Source organism: Pan troglodytes, chromosome 10 (genome assembly GCF_028858775.2).
Source record: "Pan troglodytes isolate AG18354 chromosome 10, NHGRI_mPanTro3-v2.0_pri, whole genome shotgun sequence".
In the NCBI taxonomy this organism is placed as follows: Eukaryota; Metazoa; Chordata; class Mammalia; order Primates; family Hominidae; genus Pan; species Pan troglodytes.
Genome location: NC_072408.2, coordinates 86707158 through 86730348, shown reverse-complemented (window position 1 = coordinate 86730348; position 23191 = coordinate 86707158). Strand labels below are relative to the sequence as shown.

Below are 23191 nucleotides of genomic sequence, written 5' to 3'. Positions count from 1 at the left end.
GCCTCCTGCTCGGGCCTGCCCTCAGTTCTCCACCTCTTGAGGCTGGGGGCGGCGGGAGACTCCCTGCTGCGGGATGAGGGGGCGGTTTCCCCAAAGGGCGGGAGGGAGAGCTGGTGGAAGGGAGGGCGCTGGGCTTGAGGCCCCCCTTCAGAACAGTTGCTGGTGGAGTTGGGAACCGGGTGATTTCCGGGGCATAGGGGAAAAGGAACTGTGGTCGTCTTGGGGCCCCAGGGCCATTCGTGGATAAGTCTGGGATTTGGGGTCGAGACAAGGAGGGGTGTAGTGGGGTTGTGCCTGGGCCCCGGTGTCAGTGGTATATTCGGAGGGGTGGATGCTGAAGGAAGAAAACTAACAAGGGGCATTAGGGACGGTTAGGCAGATGAACATCTTTGACTTGTAGGTGGGCATTGGATTTGTTGCACTTTTTAGGACTTGATTATAAATGATGATAATAATAGTAATCTAGAGCCCTAAGCTGAGTGCCCTGAACGAACGATTTCCTGTTTTCTCATTTATTACTCTTGGTCACTGGGGAGGGGAAAACAGGGTGTAATTAGCTGATCTGCACCGGCTGAAAGGAAGGGGATGGAAGTGGGTAGAGTAAAGAAGCCCTCTAAAGGGCTTGCCCACCTCCGGACCGGAACGTGTTGAGTCTGATACCCGAAGTTTGCCGCAGTGTCAGAGATCCTTGAGCCCCAGGTCCTGGGGTGTGCACTGGTGTTAGAAAGAGAAGAATAAATAGGGGACACTCTTTTCAAAGCCGGTTACCAAGCTCTGGTTTTTCTTTTGGGGGTGGGAAAAAAGAAAGCTGGTCACAAACTTTTCTCAAAATGGATGCTTTGTGCATATTAAAGTTTTATAGTAGTCTGATTGGGATCTCTCAATGTTAGCCAAATAAGGAGAAACTATTGGCAATCCAGAGATAATGTTGCCTTGCCTTTAACAGGCCAAAAGCAACACAACCACGTAGAGTTATGCATAAAAAGCAATTTTTAAGTGATGGTAATAGGTGACAAAACATAGGCTTTTTCTATTTTTTTAGCGGGCAACTTGGAATAATTGTAATAGAAAATGACTTTGCAGCAATAGCTTCCCCTTAACAATGAAAAGACTTGTAAGCTATCTCAAAGTTGCCTTGGTTGTGTGTGGAAGATGCATAGCCTTATTTTGAGTAATGTTGTAGTAAAAACTTGTTTGGGAGGTTGAAACTCAAGGCTTTATATTTCATGAATATTAACTTGACGCCTTTTTAAAAAAGGTGTGTAGTGACATTTTTCCTTGTCCTGCTTACTGTTTAAGGGAGTGATGACCATTTTAAATTTTATGTAATGGAATTCTCATATCAGACATGGAGTATAGCCTTTGTTTACAAAGTTGACTGGATACATTGAAATGATTGACACATTGCAGGACAAATATGGAATTAAAAATGTGGCACCCAGTAAAAATATAGCAGGGTGTCTAGCGCTTTCTCAGTTTCATTAATTTAGATTCTCTAATGCATAGCAAACTTTTTATTTGGGTGAAGTTTATTTAAGGCATATCATAACTCTTAAGATTTTAAAACCATGGTGTTGAGAATGAAGGAAACTTTTGGCATTAAAAATGATAATGTGATTATATAAGATGAATCTTCAAATTTCTTTCAAGTGTACTTTACACGTTTTAGTGTGAAACAGATTTTGAAAGACGATTATTACTGTAGGAGGTCAGAATAATTGGATAATGGTTCGCATCAATATGTTTTATTCAAATTGTCAAATAGAAATTTAAAATTACTATTGTTGTGGAGGAACCCAGTTGTATTGGCTTAGAGGAAGACGAAAAGTTTTGATATTTACATTATTGTGATACTGGTTTAGGGAAGAAGAGAAAATACATTTAACTGCCTTCTTAAGATCTTTTTTTCTCCTCTCAATATTCACACGTTACAAGAATTGTCAGACTTACCAATGTCTTCCTGATTAACTGAATTCAGTGGTCAGTTTGGTGTTGTGTAGATATATCTTTATTGGGTATTTTGTTTTAGTTGACAAACAGAAGTTTCTAAATTTACTCCATTTGCATAGTATCTTTCTGTCACTTTTTGTCACTGTGAGTGTGGGCTTGACCCGATAATCTCCAACCGCCTCCCCTTTTCCATAACATTTTTCCTTATCTGCAAATTCCTTAAATCGGTGAAGCCAAAGTCTTTAAAATATCAAGCATTAAAAATTTTTGTTGTTTTCTTCACTCTCATTTCTTATTTATCAACTCTTGTACTTTTTTCCCATTGTTACTATGAAAACAGGGAGTTCACTTTGGGCAAATTTAGGACAACAGTTAGTGAAAGACAATAAATAAAATTAAAAACCACACACAAGAAAATTTTAAGCTTTTAAGAAATCTCTTGAACTTAGCTTGTTTTCCATACTTAATTATAAAAACTAAAATCACTGATTTAATAGTCCTTGAATAGTTCTTTAAAACTTTAACCTCTCAAAAGATCGTAGAATACCTAAAATGTATAACCGGGTTAATTGTTTATTGTTTTCTGAATATTCATTTACTTTTTGGTTTTGATCAAGTGTTCTAAATTTCATTATCAAGAGAAAAGTTTTAGGAACATCACAACCCACAAATATGCTTTTAAAAATCGAATATTTTACTTTTACTTTAAAGAGCTTATATTTAAAGGTTTATTAATTTGTTGAATGTGCTACCTCATTAGAAGTTATAAAAGATATCCAGTCTTCAGCTGTTCTTTTTGTATAGAAATATGTCCTCTGTATAGAAGAAAAAGCAGCGTTTCTTGTCAAATTTCCTATCTTAGTCTTCAGAATAGCCTTTCTCCCCCACCCACTCCACCCGGGACCTGACCCCTAAAGCTACAAAACAGCACAAAGTTAACCATAGATATAAATTTCTGGTTTTTCTAGAACCGAGGTCTAGAGTAGAATTTCATTATTACCAATGGGGCAATAATCAGCTTCTGATTTTATAGCTACCTGGTAGAGTTTTACAGTATGTGATTATATCTCTATTTTAGCGTATTTTATAAAGATTTAAGGAGATTAATAAAGTTATATATAGAATTCCTTATTGCTGATTCTTACTGATACTGGTGTGCATAAAATACAGGGCTGAGATTTTTCTCCAGCAGTTTTGAGTTTAGCCTGTTGATTTTAGCCTTAAAATCTTTTCTTTTTCCTCTGTGCCAGTGATTTCCAAGTCAGTTTACAGTTCCCTCATTTCTGCAAAGCTCCAAGCCTCATTTCCGTTTTTTGGGGTTATGTATTGATTTGAAATGAAATATTAAATGTATTGTAATTTTATATTTAATAATGTCTTTTAAGTAGTAATATAGTAAATACAAGTTCACCCCCTTTGCCATAGAATGGCAACTACTGTATTCACGTTAACCTTTGTGATTTCTTCAAAGGATTTCTTATTGTTCAAATACAGATTTTCATAGTTGCAATTCAGTATTATAATTTTACGTTTATCCGTTAACATTAGAGATACTTATCTGTAGACTTTACCAGCATCCTTTTTAACTAATTATTTTAAAAGTATTATTAATTTGGTTGTAAGACAATTTTACATCGTCAGGAATTTCTTTAAATTCATCCTAAAACAGGTCTGTCTTTCTTCATCAAGTCTACTCTTCTCATTGATGTTCCTGTTTCTGTTAATGATGTATTAATCTTTAGAATCAAGTTAAACATTTTAGTTATTGTTTACTCATTCCCCTTGTCTATGCATAATCCAGTCTGTCTTCTAGCTCAGTCTTTTCTTTACAATTACCTTGGCATCAGTTCTTTTCTTTGCCACTTTTTACTGGCAACCTAGTTTATACCTTTATTATTTTATTTTATTTTATTTTTTTGAGATGGAGTTTCGCTCTTGTTGCCCAGGCTGGAGTGCAGTGGCGCTATCTTGGCTCACTGAAACCTCCACCTCCCAGGTTCGAGCGATTCTCCTGGCTCAGCTTCCCGAGTAGCAGGGATTACAGATGTGTGCCACCATGCCCAGCTAATTTTGTATTTTTAGTAGAGATGCGGTTTCTCTATGTTGATCAGACTGGTCTCGAACTCCTGACCTCAGGTGATCCACCTGCCTCCCAAAGTGCTGGGATTACAGGCGTGAGCCACCGCACCTAGCCTTATTTTTATCCCTAGAGTATAGTAATAGCTTAATTGTTTTTCCTGCCTCTATTCTCTCCCTTATTTAATCTAGCATGCATATTGCTGTCATATTAATCTTTGAACAGTATCATTTTGATGGTGTTATTCCTCTCTCTAAATTTGGATATAGTACATTTTATCATTTAGCTTATGGTTGATACATCTCCATTGTGTTGTATCCTTTATAGAAATTGGTTAACTTGCTTACATTTCAACTAGATCTTTACATTTTTTATTTCCATGCCTTTAGCCATGCTTTTTATCCTCTCTCCCTCGTTTGCCAATTAAAATTCTAGTCATTGTTCAAGATTCACATTCTCTTTTCTGGGGTGTTCACTGTACCTTATATTGTGCCTCTCCTGCAATAAAAACACTTTTTACTGAATAGTGTTTGTGTTTGTCTTCCCTTGTAGCCTCTGAGGACCTAATCTTCCACAATTTTTGTATTTCCAGAGCCTAGCACATAGTAGATGCTCACTAAAGGTTTATTGAATTTTTCTCTTTTTACCTCATCATCAATAGGAAGTTTCAGAGTTATTTTTATGTTGTGAGATATATTTTTGAAACCTTCTCATCAGATACTTAGCATATTGTTCTTGCACATAATGGAATTTGTGTGATTATGAAACAAATTAAAAACTTTGTTGTAGATTTCAATATATTTTAATATCTTGAGATTTTAAAAAAATCTTTTTTTTTTTTTGAGATGGAGTCTCATTCTGTCACCCAGGCTGGAGTGCAGTGGCGTAATCTTGGCTTACTGCAAACTCCGCCTCCCAGGTTCAAGTGATTCTCCTGCCACAGCCTCCCAAGTAGCTGGGATTACGGGTGCGTGGCACCACGCCTGGCTAATTTTTTTTGTATTTTTGGTAGAGATGGGGTTTCACCATGTTGGCCAGGCTCATTTCGAACTCCTGACCTCAAGTGATCCGCCCGTCTTGGCCTCCCAAAGTGCTAGGATTACAGGTGTGAGCCACTGTGGCCGGCCTAAAAAATTCTTAATATCGACCTCCTTTCTATTAAATTTTAAAGCAGTCTAGATATTGGGTAAGTGGTAGAAAAATATTATATCCAGTTGAGTCATTAATTAATTACTCACTTTGTAAGAGTCTGAGCTAGATCCTCTAGAGCGGGGGTTCACAAACGCTGGGCCGTGGACAGGTCAATCTACGACCTGTGAGGAACAAGGCCACACAGCAGGAGGTGAGCGACACACTGGCAAGCTAGCATTACTGCCTGAAATCCGCCTCTTGTCAGATCAGCAGCGGCATTAGATTCCCATAGGAGTGCGGACCCTATTGTGAACTGCGCTTCTGAGGTATCTAGGTTGTGTGCTCTTTATGAGCATCTAATTCCTGATGATGATGTGAGGTAGAACAGTTTCATCCGGCCCCACTCCCCAACCCCCATCTGTGGAAAAATTGTCATTCACAAAACTAGTTCCTGATGCCAAGGTTGGGTACCACTTCTAGAGGAATACAAAGTAGAATTAGTTCCATGTTCTATGCTATTAGAATTTTAAAATAGTTTTTCTTTTACTTTCCAAAACAGACAGACTTACAGATAGGTTTAATATGAAATCCTTTTGCTCTTAAAATACAAATTTGATCTACTTCTAAGGGAGCCATTTTAAGCATCTTTGTAAAATATGTGATCCTCTCGTCAGTAAAAGGAATACTTTTGTGTAGTCTTCTTAAGATGTGAAGTGTAAAAGAGACTGGAAGCAATTAATTTTGAGTTGCTTGTTAGCAAATAGTTTGATTACTATGTAAAATCTGAATTAAGAGTTTATAGTTTGTAACTGTTTACCTTTTTTTGATGGAGAATGTTAAGATCTTGGAAGAACCTACTGGATAACTTTTAAAGAGCATTAAAATTTGTGTCTAAAAGAATGTGCAGTGTAAAATATTTCTCGACATAGTTTTCTTTTTAGAAAAGCTGTAACACTTTATGCTCATGCCTTTCAAAAGTTTTTATTGAAATCATCCTAAATCCATTTTTAAAAACCTACCTAAACAAACAAATAAAACCCTCCCAACCCCAAACTGGCCCCTCACTTCCTACAAATAAGTGGGCAACCCTAGCCATATATGGGGTGTGCTGGTAGGGCACCAGTGCCCACACTGCTGCTGTTATAATGCTTTTTCTGTAGTTGCTGCCTCTGTGCTTCCTGGCAACACTTTTGTGGTCTGACTTTGAGGTGTCATAACCAAGACCATCTTTCATGTGCCTCAGCTACAGTATGATTGCAAGCTGTGACTGAGCATTTTCTATAGCCAGGTAGAAACACTGGATGGAATAGAGGAAATGTTTTTCATCATCCATTTGTTATTACCACATTTAAAAATTACAGTTCACATAAGAAAAGTGTTTTAAAAATCTTATTAGATGATTTTTAAAAGAAAACTATTTAAAAACCTTTTAATAGGGGGAGGCATAAAACGTTGTTTTGTTACTACCATAACATGTTACTTCTTGACGCTATATGAAGTTGCTATTTTCATTGCCTCTACCGCAAAAAATTGCCATCTTTTACTCCACCCTTCTTTTGAAAGTTTGTGGGGCTCCACAATAAGGTTGAAAAGATGATGAGGTATTGGCATTTTGGTATACCTCTTTGAAAGGTTGAAGAACTCCAACAGTTATAAGTTTATTCTCAGTTGGAGTCAGATATGTAGTAGCCATGACTTAATCAGTGTTTTATTGAGGAGCAGTGCTTTTCCAAACAATAGTTTAATTTTCACAACATGCTGTTTCACTTGCTCAAGGTTAACAAGAAAATAAATGGCAGAGCTGGAATTCTTATGCAGGTCTGTTTGATGCCGAAACTCAAACTTTACCCTATGCCAGCTATCTTCTTTGAAGTCTGAAGAAGGAAATATTCTTAAATCTTTTCATCATTATGGTGGTGTTTAGTAATTGGAGGTTTCTCTGTAAATTAGCTGAAAATCAAGTGAAACACACATATAATTTTTTTCTTCATCCACATTTGTTTTAGCTAGCCCATACTTTTAAGACCTTTCTATGGTAATTGAAGTGCAATAGTACTGTATCTAAATTAATCTCAGAATTCGAAATTGTCCTAAATTTTAGGAAGTGCCAAGATTATTTTTGACTTACCATTATGTGCAGAATATATCAGCAGCAACAAGAAACACTCCTTTTTTCAGGACATAGAATTTAATTTTTAACTACCTTTATTTTTCTTTACCCTAATAGCAATTCATATTGTTTCAGTTGTTGGGTGTGTGTGTGGGTGTGGTGTGTGTATGTGTGTTTTGAGACAGGGTGACAGACTCTGTCACCATGGCTGGAGTGCAGTGGCATGAACATAGTTCACTGTAGCCTTCCTGGGCTCAAGTGATCATCCCACCTCAGCCTCCCGATCAGCTGGGAATACAGGCATGTGCCACCACTTCCAGCTAATTTTTTTTTTTTCTTTGACAGAGTCTCCCCGTGTTGCTTAAGCTAGTCTCAAACTTCTGGGCCCAAGTGATCCTCCCATCTCAGCCTCCCAAAGTGCTGGGATTACAGGCGTGAGCCACTGCACTTAGCCTGTTTTAGTTTTTTTTAATCATTTACAGTAAATTTTTTATACATACATACATGTACATATTTGATTCTTTTTAGAGACAAATTGTAGGAAACTTCATACCATGGATACTGGGGGTGGGGGGGAAGAAGTCCCTTATATACCCTTAAGGTAGGGACTTTGATTCTTTTTTCTTTAAATCTCCTTTTGTATCGGCATTTTGTTTTAGTAGGTACACAATAAATATTTAATGATTAAAAAAAATTGGACACAATGTAAACTAATATTTTGAAGAGCAGAATTCATAGAATATTAAATAATTGGGTAAGTGTAACAAACACACTGACAAACTTTTAAAATGTCCTAATAAAAAAGCTTATATCAACCACTTACTTTTATAATACTTACAATGTAAAGGTAGCCATTATTACAATCAAAACATTTATTAGGTGGCTGGGTATGGTGGCTCACGCTTGTAGTCCTAGCACTTTGCGAGGCCTAGGCAGGCGGATCACCTGAGCTCGGGAATTTGAGATCAACCTGGCCAACATGGGAAAACCCCATCTCTACTAAAAATACAAAATAAAAATTAGCCAGGCATGGTGGCGCATGCCTGTAATCCCAGCTACTCAGGAGGCTGAGGCACGAGAATTGCCTGAACCCAAGAGGCAGAGGTTGGAGTGAACTGAGATCATGCCTCTTCACTCCAGCTTGGGCGACAGAGCGAGATTCTGTCTTAAAGAAAAAAATTATTGGGATGTTAGATTTATTTTTGAAATGAGATCTATTACTGATTATCAATAGATGCTTCAGTTTATGTAACTTAGTTTAAAAATTCTTTAAACAAATCCTTGAGTGTTCATTTAGAAAAGTAATCTCTAGGCTGGATGCAGTGGCTCACACCTGTAATCCCAGCACTTTGAGAAGCCAAGGCAAGAGACTTGATCCCAGAAGTTCAAGACCAGCCTGGGCAATATAAGGAGACCGTGTCTCTACCAATAAAGAGAAAAGAAAAGAAAGAGAAAAGAAATCTCTAGCATGGTAATATTAGAAATAATGCGTATTTTCTGTTATTTTACTGATACTTTTTTTTTCCAAATAACATTTTTACTATGGCTCCCTCTATGTCAGTATTTTCTGACCTTATTAGTGTTTTGGTTGTTTATCTTTGCATTGTTATGCTGGCTAACCATAAAAAGACACGCTTGAGTTCTGTGTTACTGCCCTAAGTGTGCTTGCTGTTCAACTCAAATGCTCTTTCATGGGAGGAGACATTCCACATTGTCATGTGTTGTATAGGCATTTCTGAAATGACATTCAGTAGAAACCATGGAAAGAAGTGAAAGCATTCCTCAGCTGTCACTTTTTTAGTAGTCTATTTAAATGTTATGTATATTAAGTGAGATATTCTGCAGAGAGAGCTTCACTTAATAAAAAGCTTTACTTTAACTTGATGATTTAACTCACATTTGAGCCGAAATTACTATTTTCTTAGTTTAACGTGACCTCTAACAATAAAATCATAAGATTGTACAAAGCTCATGTCATTTTCTTGAATACTGCATAGTGCAGAGGAGAATACATTTTGTGAGATGTCACTTGGCACCCTCTTAAAGATTAATAACCATGTGGGAAAGTATATTTTCATGGACTGTTACACACACACACGTACACGTATGCACTCAACCTTTACTTGTAATAAACATCCCAAATTATATATATTTTATTAGCCTTCAAAATTGTTTTAGATGGTTATAAACTTATTTGAATATTTATATTCTTGCATGGAACACTTCTAGAGCTTTTCTGTTGGAGTTTCAGCTCCAGAACATTTTTTAAAAATACCCTCAGTGTTGAGAGTTTTTTTTTCTTTCAGGAGAGTTTTTAAATTTTGAAAATGATATCATTCGAAGATGCATCTGGTGAATAAAGGTGGATCACGTAGTCATCATGGTTAATAAATACCGTGATTACATGATATTTTCTAAAAAGCTTACTCTTAACTGGAATATGATCATAAATGTCACCTTGGATTTAAGTTAACTCTTTACGTTGTGTGGATTTGAGTATGCTTCAGAATTTGTAAACCTAAAGTACTGTTCATTTGTGTTCTAGATTTTGATGAAACAAGTCAATGTTATAGCTTGTGAACATAGTCTTTTTTGTATATGTTTGTGTTTTCTGCAAAAGATTTTGGTGCTGCCTGGCACAGTAGCTCATGCCTGTAATCCCAGCACTTTGGGAGGCCGAGGTGGGAGGATTGCTTGAGCCCAGGAGTTCAAAACTGGCTTGGGCAACAAAGTGAGACCTTGTCTCTACAAAAAATTTAAAAATTAGCTGAGCATGGTGACACGCATCTGTGGTCTCAGCTACTCGGGAGGCTGAGGCAGGAGGATTGCTTGAGCCCAGGAGGTTGGGGTTGCAGTGAGCTGTGATCACGCCACTGCATTCTAGCCTGAACGACAGAGTGAGACCAGGTCTCACATTTTAAAAAAAGGTTGTGATGCTGCTGGCTCTAGATCATGACACTATTTCATTAAGAGCTATTGTTTTTCTCAAAGATATTTTAATTTCTGCAGTTTTTCTTAAAAGGTTTGGACAGATGACATATTCAGCAATTTCTGTATTCCTTCCAAGTACATGGAATCTACTTAAGAACTCTGTAGCATATTCAAGATTTTTTCTTTTAAAATGCCTATTGCTGTTTAACTCTTTGAACCATCATTTTTTACAGTTAAAATGCCTTTATATTGTTGATCTTCTCAGTGTTTTCCATTATTTTTTGATATACATGAAAATTTAATAAGTAATTATTAAGTCTTCAGTGTCTTGCTTTTATATGGGTCATCCCCATCTCCTTTTTTTTTTAATTTTATTTTATTTTTTGAGATGGAGTCTTGCTCTGTCTCCCAGGCTAGAGTGCAATGGCACAGTCTCGGCTCACTGCAAATGCCGCCTCCCAGGTTCAAGTGATTCTCCTGCCTCAGCCTCCCGAGTAGCTGGGATTACAGGCGTCCACCACCATGCCTGGCTAATTTTTCTTATTTTTAGTAGAGACTGGGTTTCACCGTGTTGGCCAGACCGGTCTCAAACTCCTGACCTCAGGTGATCCACTCGCCTCAGCCTCCCAAAGTGCTGGGATTACAGGCGTGAGCCACTGTGCCTGGCCTCTCCTTTTTATTTTTAAACATGGCTTACTTTTGTATGTTTAATGTTGTATGTGAATTTTATCTCAAATAAAAATAGTTGTAAAAGTTTAAGATTAATTATTTAATTAAAACACTAAAGACAAATGTAAAAAATAAAATGTTATCCAAAATTTCGGGACTGAACTTTGCTCCATTTAAAAGTTTAACATCCTTTTAAATATCTCTATACAAGTATGTAATTTTCTATAAATGGGGTCAAACCTAATTTTCTGGTTTATAACCAGTTTTGAAACATTATGTATTTTAAGAAACATTTCTGTGTTAAAGAATATTCATATACATTTTCCCTTTTAATGAGTATATCGTATTCCATTGTATGTGCATGTGCATATACATCTTGGAATTTATTTTCCTAGTCCTTTCCTGATGAACATTCAGTATATTTTCCACTTTTTATCATATGGTGAATATTATGTACATCTTATTTATTTATTTATTTATTTTTTTGAGACGAAGTCTCCCTCAGCAGCTCAGGCTGGAGTGCAGGGGCGTGATCTCGGCTGACTGCAACTACCGTCTCCTGGGTTCAAGCGATTGTCCCATCTCAGCCTCCCGAGTAGCTGGGATTACAGGCACCCGCCATCATGCCCGGCTAATTTTTGTATTTTAGTAAAGATGGGGTTTCACCATGTTGGCCAGGCTGGTCTTGAACTCCTGACCTCAGGTGATCTACCCACCTCGGGCTCCCAAAGTGCTAGGATTACAGGTGTGAGCCATTGCACCTGGCCTATACCATGTACATCTTTACTCGCTGATCATATTGTATTCCTTAGGATTGTTTCTTAGAAATCTTACCTGCAATCTTATGTTTTGCTCAAAATAACATGCGATTTAAATGATTGTTTATACAAAATACTTCTTAAAAAAATTTTTACTTTAAGTTCTGGTATACATGTGCAGAACGTGCAGGTGTGTTACATGGGTATACGTGTGCTATGGTAGTTTGCTGCACTTACCGACTCGTATCTAGGTTTTAAGCCCTGCATGCATTAGGTATTTGTCCTAATGCTCTCCCTACCCTTGCCCCTGAGCCCCCGACAGGCCCCAGTGTGTGATGGTCCTCCCTGTGTCCATATGTTCTCATTGTTCAACTTCCACTTATGAGTGAGAACCTGAGGTGTTTGGTTTTCTGTTCCTGTATTAGTTTGCTGAGAATGATGGCTTCCAGCTTCATCCATGTCCCTGCAAAGGACATGAACTCATTCTTTTTTATGACTGTATTCCATGGTGTGTATGTGCTACATTTTCTTTATCCAGTTCATCATTGATGGGGATTTGGGTTAGTTCTAAGTCTGCAAAAGGCATTTTTAATAAAGTTTCTAGTATATTGAAAATGGAAAACTAACCATGAAAGTACTCATGTTGACACATCTGTTAAATTGATGCGATAATGTTATCCCCTATATGTCACCCACAGGCAGATTTTTGTTTTATTTATTGTTTTTTTTGTTTTGTTTTGAGATGGGGTCTTGCTCTGTTACCCAGGCTGGGAGTGCAGTGGTGTGAACACAGCTCACTGCAGCTTCAACTGCCTGGCCTTAAGTGATTCTCCCACCTCAGCCTTTTGAGTAGCTGAGACTACAGGCGTGTGCCCACCACAACTGGCTGACTTTTAAAATCATTATTATTAGTAGTAGAGACAAGGTTTTGCTGTGTTGCCCAGGCTGGTTTCAAACTCCTGGGCTCAAGCAATCCTCCTGCCTTGGCATCCCAAAGTGCTTGGATTACAGCCATGCACTACCATGCCTGGCTGAGGAAAATTATTTTATTGCTTTATTACTCTGTGTGTGTGTGTTTGTGAGAATAAAATTAGTTGTATTTCACTCAGAGAAGCAATTGGGGAAGACAAGGTAAAAAGTGTTCTTCCTTTTTTCTTTATGTAAGGTTTAGTTCTAATGTTTGAAAATTTTGAAGTTATTAAAATATTAAACAATATCTGTATTCATTTATATGATGCTGTTATTCATTTAAATTAGTGAATAACTCATTCATGCAAGAAACATAGAGAGATCACCATTTATCATATGTCCAGCACAGTACTAATCTCTAAAAACAGTGGTCCCTGGCTACATGTAGTATACAATCTAGTTGAGGTGGCAGCATGAGCCGATGATTACAATGTAAATAAGTGGTAGAGTAGAGATACAAGGTGAAATTAAAGGCTTTATTAGGCGGGCGTAACCCAGAGTATCAATGGAAGACATCCCTGAGAAAGCTCTGTAAGTTATAGGTAACTTATCAGCAGATGTCTTGAGCCTTTTATGACCCTATTCACTACTGGTTTGTCTTCTGAATGCCCCGGTTCAGTGTACCTTTTTGTCAGTTTCTTTCTTGAAGATGAATGTTGCCAAGGTTCTCATATGTCTTTTTTCCTTTTTTGTGTTATTTATGTAGTTTCAACTTTCTTTTTATATGATCTGTCCTCCTTCTTACATGATCCATATCTTATTTTTTATATCAGTCTTCCATTTACTAAGCTAGAATCTCAGGGTCTTTTTCTGTTTTCTCCTCACTTGCATACAGTCCATCTCCTCTACCATGCACACACCTAAAAAAAAAATCATCTTTTGTATATTCATTTAATATATATTAAAGGTCTCTTCTGTGCCAGACACTATTAAGTGCTGAGAAGACACATTTTTGAGCAAAAATATACCAACAGTACCCTCATAGAGTCGACAGTAAAATGAAATTAGCCATTTGGGAAATGCAAATCAAAACCACAATGCGATACTAGTTCACACCTACTAGGATGGCTTTAATAAAAAAGAGAACAAGTAATGACCAGGATGTTGTATTAGTCCTGTTTTCTGTTGCTTATAACGGAATACCAGAAACCGGATTATTTAAAAAGATTTACTTATTACAGCTATGGCGGCTAAGAAGTCCAAGGTTGTAGGGTCAACTCTGGTGAGAGCCTTCTTGCCTGTTGGGGACTCTGTAGAGTCCTGAGGCAGCACAGAGTATCACATGGTGAGGGGGCCGAGTGTGATAACGTGCTCAAGGTCTCTCTTCCTCTTCTTAGAAAGCCACAAGTTCCACTCCCATGATAACCAATTAATTCATTAACCCTTTAATCCATGAGTGGATTAATCCATTTATGAGAGAAGAGCCCTCCTGATGCAGTCACCTCCCAAAGTCCCCAGCTATCAACAGTGCCACATTAGGGATCAGGTTTCAGCATGAGTTTTGGGAGGGATATTTAAATCACAGCAGATATGGAGAAATTGGAACCCTCATGCACTGCTGGTGGTAATAGTAAGATGGTATAGCCACTTTCAAAACAGTCTGGCATTTTCTCAAAAGGTTAAACAGAGTTACCATATGACCCAGCAGTTCTACTCTTAGGTGTATATTCAAGAGAATTGAACATGTGTCCACACAGAAATGTGTATAGTAATGTTCATGGCAGCATTATTGATGATAGCCAAAGATGAAAACACAAATGTCTTATCAGCTGATGAATAAAGTGATACGTTTTGTCCCTGGAATCAGCGGAATATTATTCAGTAGCAAAAAGGGGATGCTGATAATTGCTACAAAGATGAATCTTAAACATGCTAAGTGAAAGAAGCCAGTCACAAAAGACCACATGGTGTATGATTCCATTTATATGAAATGTCCAGAATAGGCAAATCTGTGTATGAAGCAAGAAGGGAGATAAATGGTTGCCAGAAACTAGAGGTGTTGAGGGGAGTTGGTGAATAACTGCTAATGGGTACAACTTTTTAGGGTGACAAAAATGTTGTAAAATTGTGCTGACAGTTGCACAACTCTGTGAATCGTTTATTTGTACACTTTAAATGGGTTATTTTATGGTATGTGAATGGTATCTCAAACATTTAAAAAAGTGAACGTATATATTTATCAGTGTTTACTACTAAAAATTGAGGCACTGACAGAGCCAGAGTAATTATCTTCTATCAGTCCCCCAGCCTCAGCCTAGGCTTGGTATTAGTCACTATAATTATGATGGTGAACAGAACAGCCAGACATTGCCCCTGCCCTAACACAGCTTGTAGTCTACTGGAGTGTATAGATAATACACAGACAATTATAAATTTACATCAGTTATGTGTAATGATATGTAATGGTAATACAGTATGGAAGCTTATGAAGGCATATTTCACCTAGATTGGGGGAGGGGAGAAGACTTTTTTTTTTTTTTTGAGATGGAGTCTCACTCTGTTGCCCAGGCTGCAGTGCAGTGGCGTGATTTCAGCTCACTGCAACTTCCACCTCCCAGGTTCAAGTGATTCTCTTGCCTCAGCCTCCTGAGTAGCTGAGATTACAGGCATGCGCCACCATGCCTGGCTAATTTTTGTATTTTTAGTAGAGATGGGGTTTCACCATGTTGGTCAGGCTGGTCTTGAACTCCTGACCTCAGCTTCCCAAAGTGCTGCCCGCCTCAGCTTCCCAAAGTGCTGGGATTACAGGTGTGAGCCACCGCGCCCGGCTGAGAAGACTTTCTGGATAAAGTTGATGTTTGAGCTGCTCAGAGATGAGTAAATGTTAGCCAAGGTTGTTAGGGAGGGAAGATTATGGGAAACTATTTCAGAGAGAGGGAAAATAGCATGTGTAAAGATCTGGAAGTGCACAGAAGTGCTGAAGGATTTTTTTTTTTAAGACAAGAGTCTTGCTCTGTCTGGAGTACAGTGGCATGATCTCAGCTCACTGCCACCTCTGACTCCCGGGTTCAAGTGATTCTCCCACCTCAGCCTCCTGAGTAGCTGGGATTACAGGCGCATGCCACCACACCTAGCTAATTTTTGTATTTTTAGTAGAGACGGGGTTTTGCCATGTTGGCCAGGCTGGTCTCGAACTCCTGACCTCAAGTAATCTGCCCGCCTTGGCCTCCCAAAGTGCTGGGATTACAGGCGTGAGCCACTGCACCTGGCCAGTTGAAGGATTTTAATCAGGTTAAATGGACAACCAATTTTTCTTTTTTAAGAAAAATCACTTTTGGCTGCAGTGTGGACAAGGCACTGAAAAGAGAGGACAAAGCTGAAGGTAGACATTTGAGGAAGTTGGGTAGTCTGAGAGAGATGACTATGCGATGAACTAGCTTAGCGGCAGGAGGGTTGGAAAATAGTAGATGGACTTAAAATATATTTATGAAATAGAATTGGTAGGAATTGGAGGTGGATTGGCTTGAGGGATTATTTAAAGATGTGCATGCACCTGTTTTCTGGCTTGGACAACTAGATGATGAAGGTGCTTTTCACAGCATGCAGTAAATATTGTGTGCTTACTGTATAGGTCAGCAGCAGAGTATTGATATTGCAGAATGATACTGGAGGAGACAGTCAAGTAAACAAGAAATGAAAATCAAGTGTAAAATGTACGCTAAAGGCTATCTGTACAGGATGTTGTGCACACATGGAGGAGGGGTGGCCTAACTATAATTAATACATGGAGATCATGCTTGGAGTGTGGTATTTTCCTTGGATTTAGTCTGTTCTCTTACTTGCCTCTGATTCCCTGGAAATGTGAAAACCAAGTAGAAAACAATTTATGAACATACAGAAAAAACGCAGGATACAGATTTGTGATTATGTTTTTTTTTTTTTAAGGTTTCAGTGAACTGCCTAAAAATATATGCAAAATTTTGTTTTTCTGTACTTTTCAGTTCAGAAGAATTAGTAAAGAACTTCTAGGTAAAGCCAAATTTACTTTTATGATATTATGTATGTGGCAGAGGTGTATGGGGAGGAGTGGATCACAGAACTGTTGGAGAGGAATAAAGGAGTGGTAGTGGTAACGATCTACAAGTCTTTTATTGACTGAAATAGTACGCTATGAAAATAAAGTCACAGGTTAAGATAGGTGAGAGTACATTTTCTCAGAGCATGTTGGATTTTTCTAATTGTATAGTGAAAGAATTTTAACAATCTCTAACTTCTCTCAGTTTCTAAATTTACTAAATGGTATTTTTCAGGGAAAATAAAGGTAAAATATTAGTTACAACTAAGAAACCTAACACCTTTATACACTTTTTATGTCTAATAGATTTAATGTTTTTTCTTTTTTGCTCAAAATATTACAGGACTTGCTTTGAGTATTTGAGGGTGTTTTGCATGTTTTAATATTTTTAAAAGTTGCAGTTAATGAGGAAAGTAATAGTGTACAGAAAGGTTGGGTTATTTCGACTTTGAGTAAGCATCAGCAGATTTGTTTCAGCTTGAATGAAATAGGACATAATTGTTATATATTAAACTCTTTTTTTTTTTTTTTTTTTTTGAGACAGAGTCTCGCTCCGTCACCAGGCTGGAGTGCAGTGGCATGATCTCGGCTGACTGCAACCTCCGCTTCCCAGGTTCAAGCAGTTCTCCTGCCTCAGCCTCCCGAGTAGCTGGGATTATAGGCATGTGCCACCATGCCCAGCTATTTTTTCTATTTTTAGTAGAGATGGGGTTTCACCATGTTGGTCAGGCTGGTCTCAATCTCGTGACCTCGTGATCCACCCGCCTCAGCCTCCCAAAGTGCTGGGATTACAGGCATGAGCCACTGTGCCCGGCCTAAACTCTTAACTCTGTATAACATGGCATCTTTTTCCCTTTTCAACCCATCCTTGACATTTACGGCCAGTCTTTATATGTGGGAATACTGTATAAGTTTTTCTCGCTTTAAAAACACTCAAATGTAAAAAATGTTAATTGCAGGACAGTATGTATGGTATGAGCCCTTTGGGGGGTTATTTACATAGGGAAAAAGTCTGGTAAAGTACCTCAACTGTTAACAGTGGTTGTCTCTGGGAGGGAAATACAGATTTTGAATTATGTCACTTTTGGATCTTTTACAACAAGCAGAAAAAAAAAAAGAAAAATCTCAATTGGAGAAAAATGCCTAAATGGCTATTCCTAGTAATATTTTATGGATTAAATATAGAAACATTGATATAACTAATGAATTTTAGTTTGCTAGTGTTTGGCCACTCAAAGAAGCTGGTGTTGATGGTTCAGTATTTATTTCTGTATTATACTTGCCTTTTCTCTGAACCTTTTATTTCATGAGGAATGACTGCTTGACGATGTGATGAACACCTTGGGAGAGTATTTTAAGCAAATAATGGAATTGTGGATATGGTTAGATGTATTTTGTAGCTTTTTGCAAGTGGACTACAGAAAGTTCAGAGAAAAGCTAAGTATAATTACCAAAAAGGCAAGTCATTTTTGAAGGACAAAGGGGTTTTAAAGGATAAAATTTGGGTTTTAGAATTTTAAACAATTCCAATAGGAGATAATGTGAAGAAAGAATTAGAAAAGCAGTTTTATACAGTATGCTCTTTTGCCCCATTCTTTATGAATGTATAAAGCATTTGTCGATGAATATCTGTCTAAGAATGAATTGAAAAAACAGCCCCAAGTCTCTTAGAATTAGGAATGTTGAAGCCCATAGTTACGTGAATTTTGTGAAAATATTTTTGAAGGCAGTGAAAAGAGGACTTTTAAAATTTATAAACCAGAACAAGAATAGGAAGATGGAAGGCAACTGATGGAATGGCTTTTAATTTACATACACATTTGTTGTTTATAGGTACATTTGTTGTTTATAGGTACATTTGTTTAAAATGGTCTTCTACTCTACACTGGCAAAATTCTAATATCCACTATTAAGCAGATAGTTCTGGAAGAGACTGTGTTGAACACTAGATGTCAATTTGAGTTTTCTGAAAACAAGTTATGTTGACCTATCTTTACTTCCTTTTTGGTCAAGGTTTAGAAACATAACTGGGGGAAATGTTGCAAACAGTGTAGCTTGATTTTTTTGTAAAGCACATGGAAAGGCTCTTGTTATGTCTTTACGGTTAACATGACAAAAATTTGGCGTGAATATTATCAGGATTAGGCTGACTAATAGCTGGGTGAACTACTGTATACATGTCAGCCTGCTGATTGATCACTCAGTGTCAACCCAGAGGGAAGACTAACATAGTGGTCCTTGTGTTCTTAATCTTGACCCTATCCTGTGTAACATTTAAGCAGATAAAGTTGTAGGAGCTGAGAGAGAACTTCAAAAAGCATAAAATAGTGGGTTTTAAATAATAAGATGAAAAGATAATGGGTATTAAATTAAAATTCCACATTAAAAATGGATGAGTGTAGGTTGGTAGAGATCATTTTTGACAGACATATGAGAAATAAGTCATTGGAAGTTTAACAGCAAGCCTGGTGTCTGACAACAGTATAATAATTTTTAAATATACCAATTTAATGTAAAGCAAAAATAGTGTTAAGCCTAGATTTAAAAAAAAATCTATTCTGCATTGTAAGATCACATCTGTAGAATGTGTCTAGGTTTTTAGATTTGTTTGCTGTTCAGCAGATCTTACCAATGACCTGCCAAGGGAATGGCTTCATATAACAAAGTTAGTTCTACAGAGAAAAACAAACCTGTGTTCCAATTTTTTTTTCTAGAATTGTTATCAAATTTATACATAAACATGCATACATTCTCACACATAAGCAAGCACACGTACTTCACAGTATGGTTAATTGGAGTCTTAAAATGCCCTAAGATTCCCAGAACTCCATCAACTCAATTATTTTCTTATGAGCCCCTTGAAAAACAAAAAGGAATCAATTTTCAAAGCCGCATACTTACCTACAGTGTTAGACCAACCTCTAGTAGGAAAATGGTAGAAGGATTTTGTGCATATATTAGTTAGGAGTCTTGGTTGTAAGTCAGAAAAGCCCATTGGAACCGGCCTGAATAATTTATAAGATTGTAGTATCTCATAGAACTGGGGCTTCTGGAATGAATTAGAATCAGGTACTATATGCAACTCAAGAAGTTCTCTAAGTTTCTCATTATTGTTTCTAACAAATCCAGATTTTTTTTTTAATAGAAAACCAGATTTTTTGTTTTCCCAGTTTAAAAAGGCAGAAAATAAGGTCACTTCCAGAGTTTACGTTCTGGTCTAGTTATCTAGAGAGATTTATCTCCTTCTGACTTCTAATTCCAGATTTCCAGGAAAGGGACCAAATGATCCATCTCAGGTTATTCATGTATCATACAAGGTCATCAGTGGTGGCTGATGGGGCTGAACCCCTCTGAAAAAACATGCCTACTCTAACTGTAATCATGTATTTTGAGGAGATGATGGGGACATAAAGCTGGAAATAATAAGCAAGTTCAGAAAGATGCCAATATTGATTGTATAAATGTACAGTCTGTACAAATAAAGTACAAACAAATGTTAAAGAAATTTTAAATCAGCAGTTATCAGACTTTTTGGTTTTAGGACCCCATTTATAATATTAAAAATCAAGGACACACTATCCAAATAAATAAAACTGGGTAAATATGAATATCAGTATATCAATGTTAATATTCTGATTATATTATATTATAGTTTTGCAAAGTTTTACCATTAGAAACTAGACAAAGGGATATCTTGGTATTACTTCTTACAACTTCATGTGAATGCACATTACTGCAATAAAATACCATTTTGAATTTTTTGTCTGTTATTATTTTAATGCTAAAAAAAAAATTAAGGAACCCAAAGAGGTTTTTGTTTATGTTGGCTGTCTGTATTTACCAAATTAGAAAATAAAGTTGAAAAAACTTTTAAATATTTATTTTAAAATAATAACCCATTACATTCCAACATAAATATTATGCTTATGAAAAATAGATGTATTTTACAAAACAAAAAGAGAGGCATCGTTTTACATTTTTGGAACTTTTTTTCAATGTCTTAATTAAGACAGCTGGATTCTCATATCCACTTCTGCATCTAGCCTATTGTGATGTCACATACAAGCTCCTGGAAAACTCCATCATATGCTTGTAAGAGAATGAGAGTATTAACCTTGTAGACTTCTGTAAGGGGCTAAGAGAAACACTGAGCTAAATAATTGAGGGGATATACTATGTTCATGGCTTGAAAGACTGTAAGTATTGTAAAGATGTTCTTCCAAAACCAATCACAGATTTAATACAAGTCCAAACAAAATCCCAGATATGTGTGCATTGTCTGTTTGTGTATGCATGTGTGAAAAATGGTAAATTGATATAAAAATGAAAAAGACCAGGCACAGCCAAGTCAGTCTTTAGGAACAAGAAAGTGAGAGGACTGACCGACTCTGATGGACATTAAGACTTATAAAGCCACAGTAATTAAGACAATGTGGTGTTAGTGCAAAATTAGACAACAAACTAATGAATCAGAATAGAGTGTGGAAAAAGATGCAGACAGATATGGACACTTGATTGATGATAAAGGTGGCATTTCAGAAAAGTAGGGAAAGGAGAGTCTTGTCAACCTGTCTATATGGGGGAAAAGTTCATCTTCATCTCCCCCGTACCTTATACCATACACAAAAATAAATTCCAGGTGGATTGTAGATCTAAATGTGAAATACAAAAGTAATAGATACTCTAGAAGGTAACTATGAGAATATCTTCATAACCTTCGGGTAGGGAAAAGATTTTTAAACAGTTCACAAAAAGATTATTACCCATGAAGGAAAAGATTGTGTGTGCATGTGCGTGTGCACCTGTGTGTTTTAAACAACAAAAATACACAGATGCATCACAAAAGAAAATATTCCTTTGGTAATAAACATACAAAAAGTTATTCAATCTCATTCACCAGAGAAATGCAAATTAAGAGCACAATAGATATCAGCACATACCACTGGAATGGCTAAAATTACAAAAGACTGATGATATCAAATGCTGGGAAGGGATGTGGAGAAACGAGAATTCTCATACACTGCTAGTGTAAGAAGTATGTGAGATTTCTAATGTATTCAAATATATTTAAAATTTGTTTATCTCTTGCTTGGTTGTACATATGCAGTAGCAATGGAAACGTACTCTATGGATTAACATACTATTTAAAGCTAAAATTCCACAGGAGATTGCTGAAGGTTTTTGTTAAAGTGATTGGTTATAAAAATGTTTATAGTTGATAGGGATTCTCTTATTATGATTAGGTGATAATTATATTATCAGAGATTCATTAATTTTATTTCTTTTTTTTTTTTTTTAATCAGGCTTTCCTCTGTCACCCAGGCTAGAGTGCAATGGCACAATCACGGCTCACTGCAGCCTTGACCTCCTGAGCTCAAGCAATCCTCCCACCTCAGCCACCTGAGTAGTTGGGACTGCAGGTGCATGCTATCATGCCCAGCTAACTTTTTTATTTTTTTGTAGTTGGGGGTCTCGCTATGTTGCCCAGGCTGTTCTTGAACTCCTGGGCTCAAGCGATCCTCCCGCCTTGGCCTTCCAAAGTGTGGGGATTACCAGTGTGAGTCACCATGCCTGGCAGTGTTTCATTAATTTAAAAAATGTTTGCCTGCCTTGTGTGTGCCAGTCATAATACTGGGAGCTAGAGAATACAGAGATTAGCAAAACAAGACCCTCTTCTCATTAAATGTATCAATGCAAGTTGTATTAAGTATTTTGAAGGAAAAGTATAAAGTGTTATACAAGAACAGAAGGTTTTGAGAGTTTGGATGGAGTCTGTGAAAGTCATGATTGAAGTGAGAACTGAAAGACCAGTAGTTGTAACTTGATAAAGAGTTGATGGTCGAGGGTGGAGAGATAGATTCTTGGTGAAAGGTGGAGAAATAGGTTCTGGTCAGAGCAAAGCCCTTTGGAGAAAGCATGCTCAGCAGAGGAACTAGAAGGCCAGTGTGACTGGAGCACAGGGGGTGAGAAGAATGGTATAGCAAACAGTATAGAGATAGGTTGAGGTCAGATCTAGGAGGATCCAGGAGACCTTGATAAGCTCATTTTCACACTAGACCCCTAGAAATGCATTAAAGTGTTTTAATTGCTTTAGTGCTAATCAGATTTGCATTTTTAAGAGACGGCTGCTGGCTGTAGAACAGATTGGGTGGGGGGAATGGGAGGTGGAGAGGAGAGTTGTGCCTGGAGGCCAGTTCCAGAGGCTGATACGGGAGTAGAGGCAAGAGCTCTTTCTCAGATGGCTTTTCAGTCGAAAGCTGGTGCTTTACAAGATGTTAAAAGGCATGCTAAGTAAAAAAAAATTATGATACGTTTGGGAGATGCTCCATTAAACAAGGTAAAACAGATTTTGCTAGGATTTTTAATAGTCTTAAAAAAAAAACCTTTTATTTCAGGTTTCAGGGTACATGAGCAGGTTTGTTATATAGTTAAACTGCGTGTCATGGGGGTTTGGTGTACAGATTATTTTGTCAACCAGGTAATAAGCTAGTACTCAATGGTATTTTTTCTGATCTTCTCCCTTCTCCCACCCTCCACCCTCAGGTAGGCCCCAGTGTCTGTTGTTGCCCTCTTTGTGTCCA

The 23191-nt window shown here is 37.3% G+C and overlaps 1 protein-coding gene across 14 annotated transcripts in view; it reads left to right on the top strand.

Annotated features, from left to right (window-relative positions):
* The window catches only part of PPP1R12A (protein phosphatase 1 regulatory subunit 12A), a 161426-nt gene that overhangs the window by 606 nt on the left and 137629 nt on the right, over positions 1 to 23191 (top strand). The gene's annotated exons all lie outside the window — the stretch shown is intronic.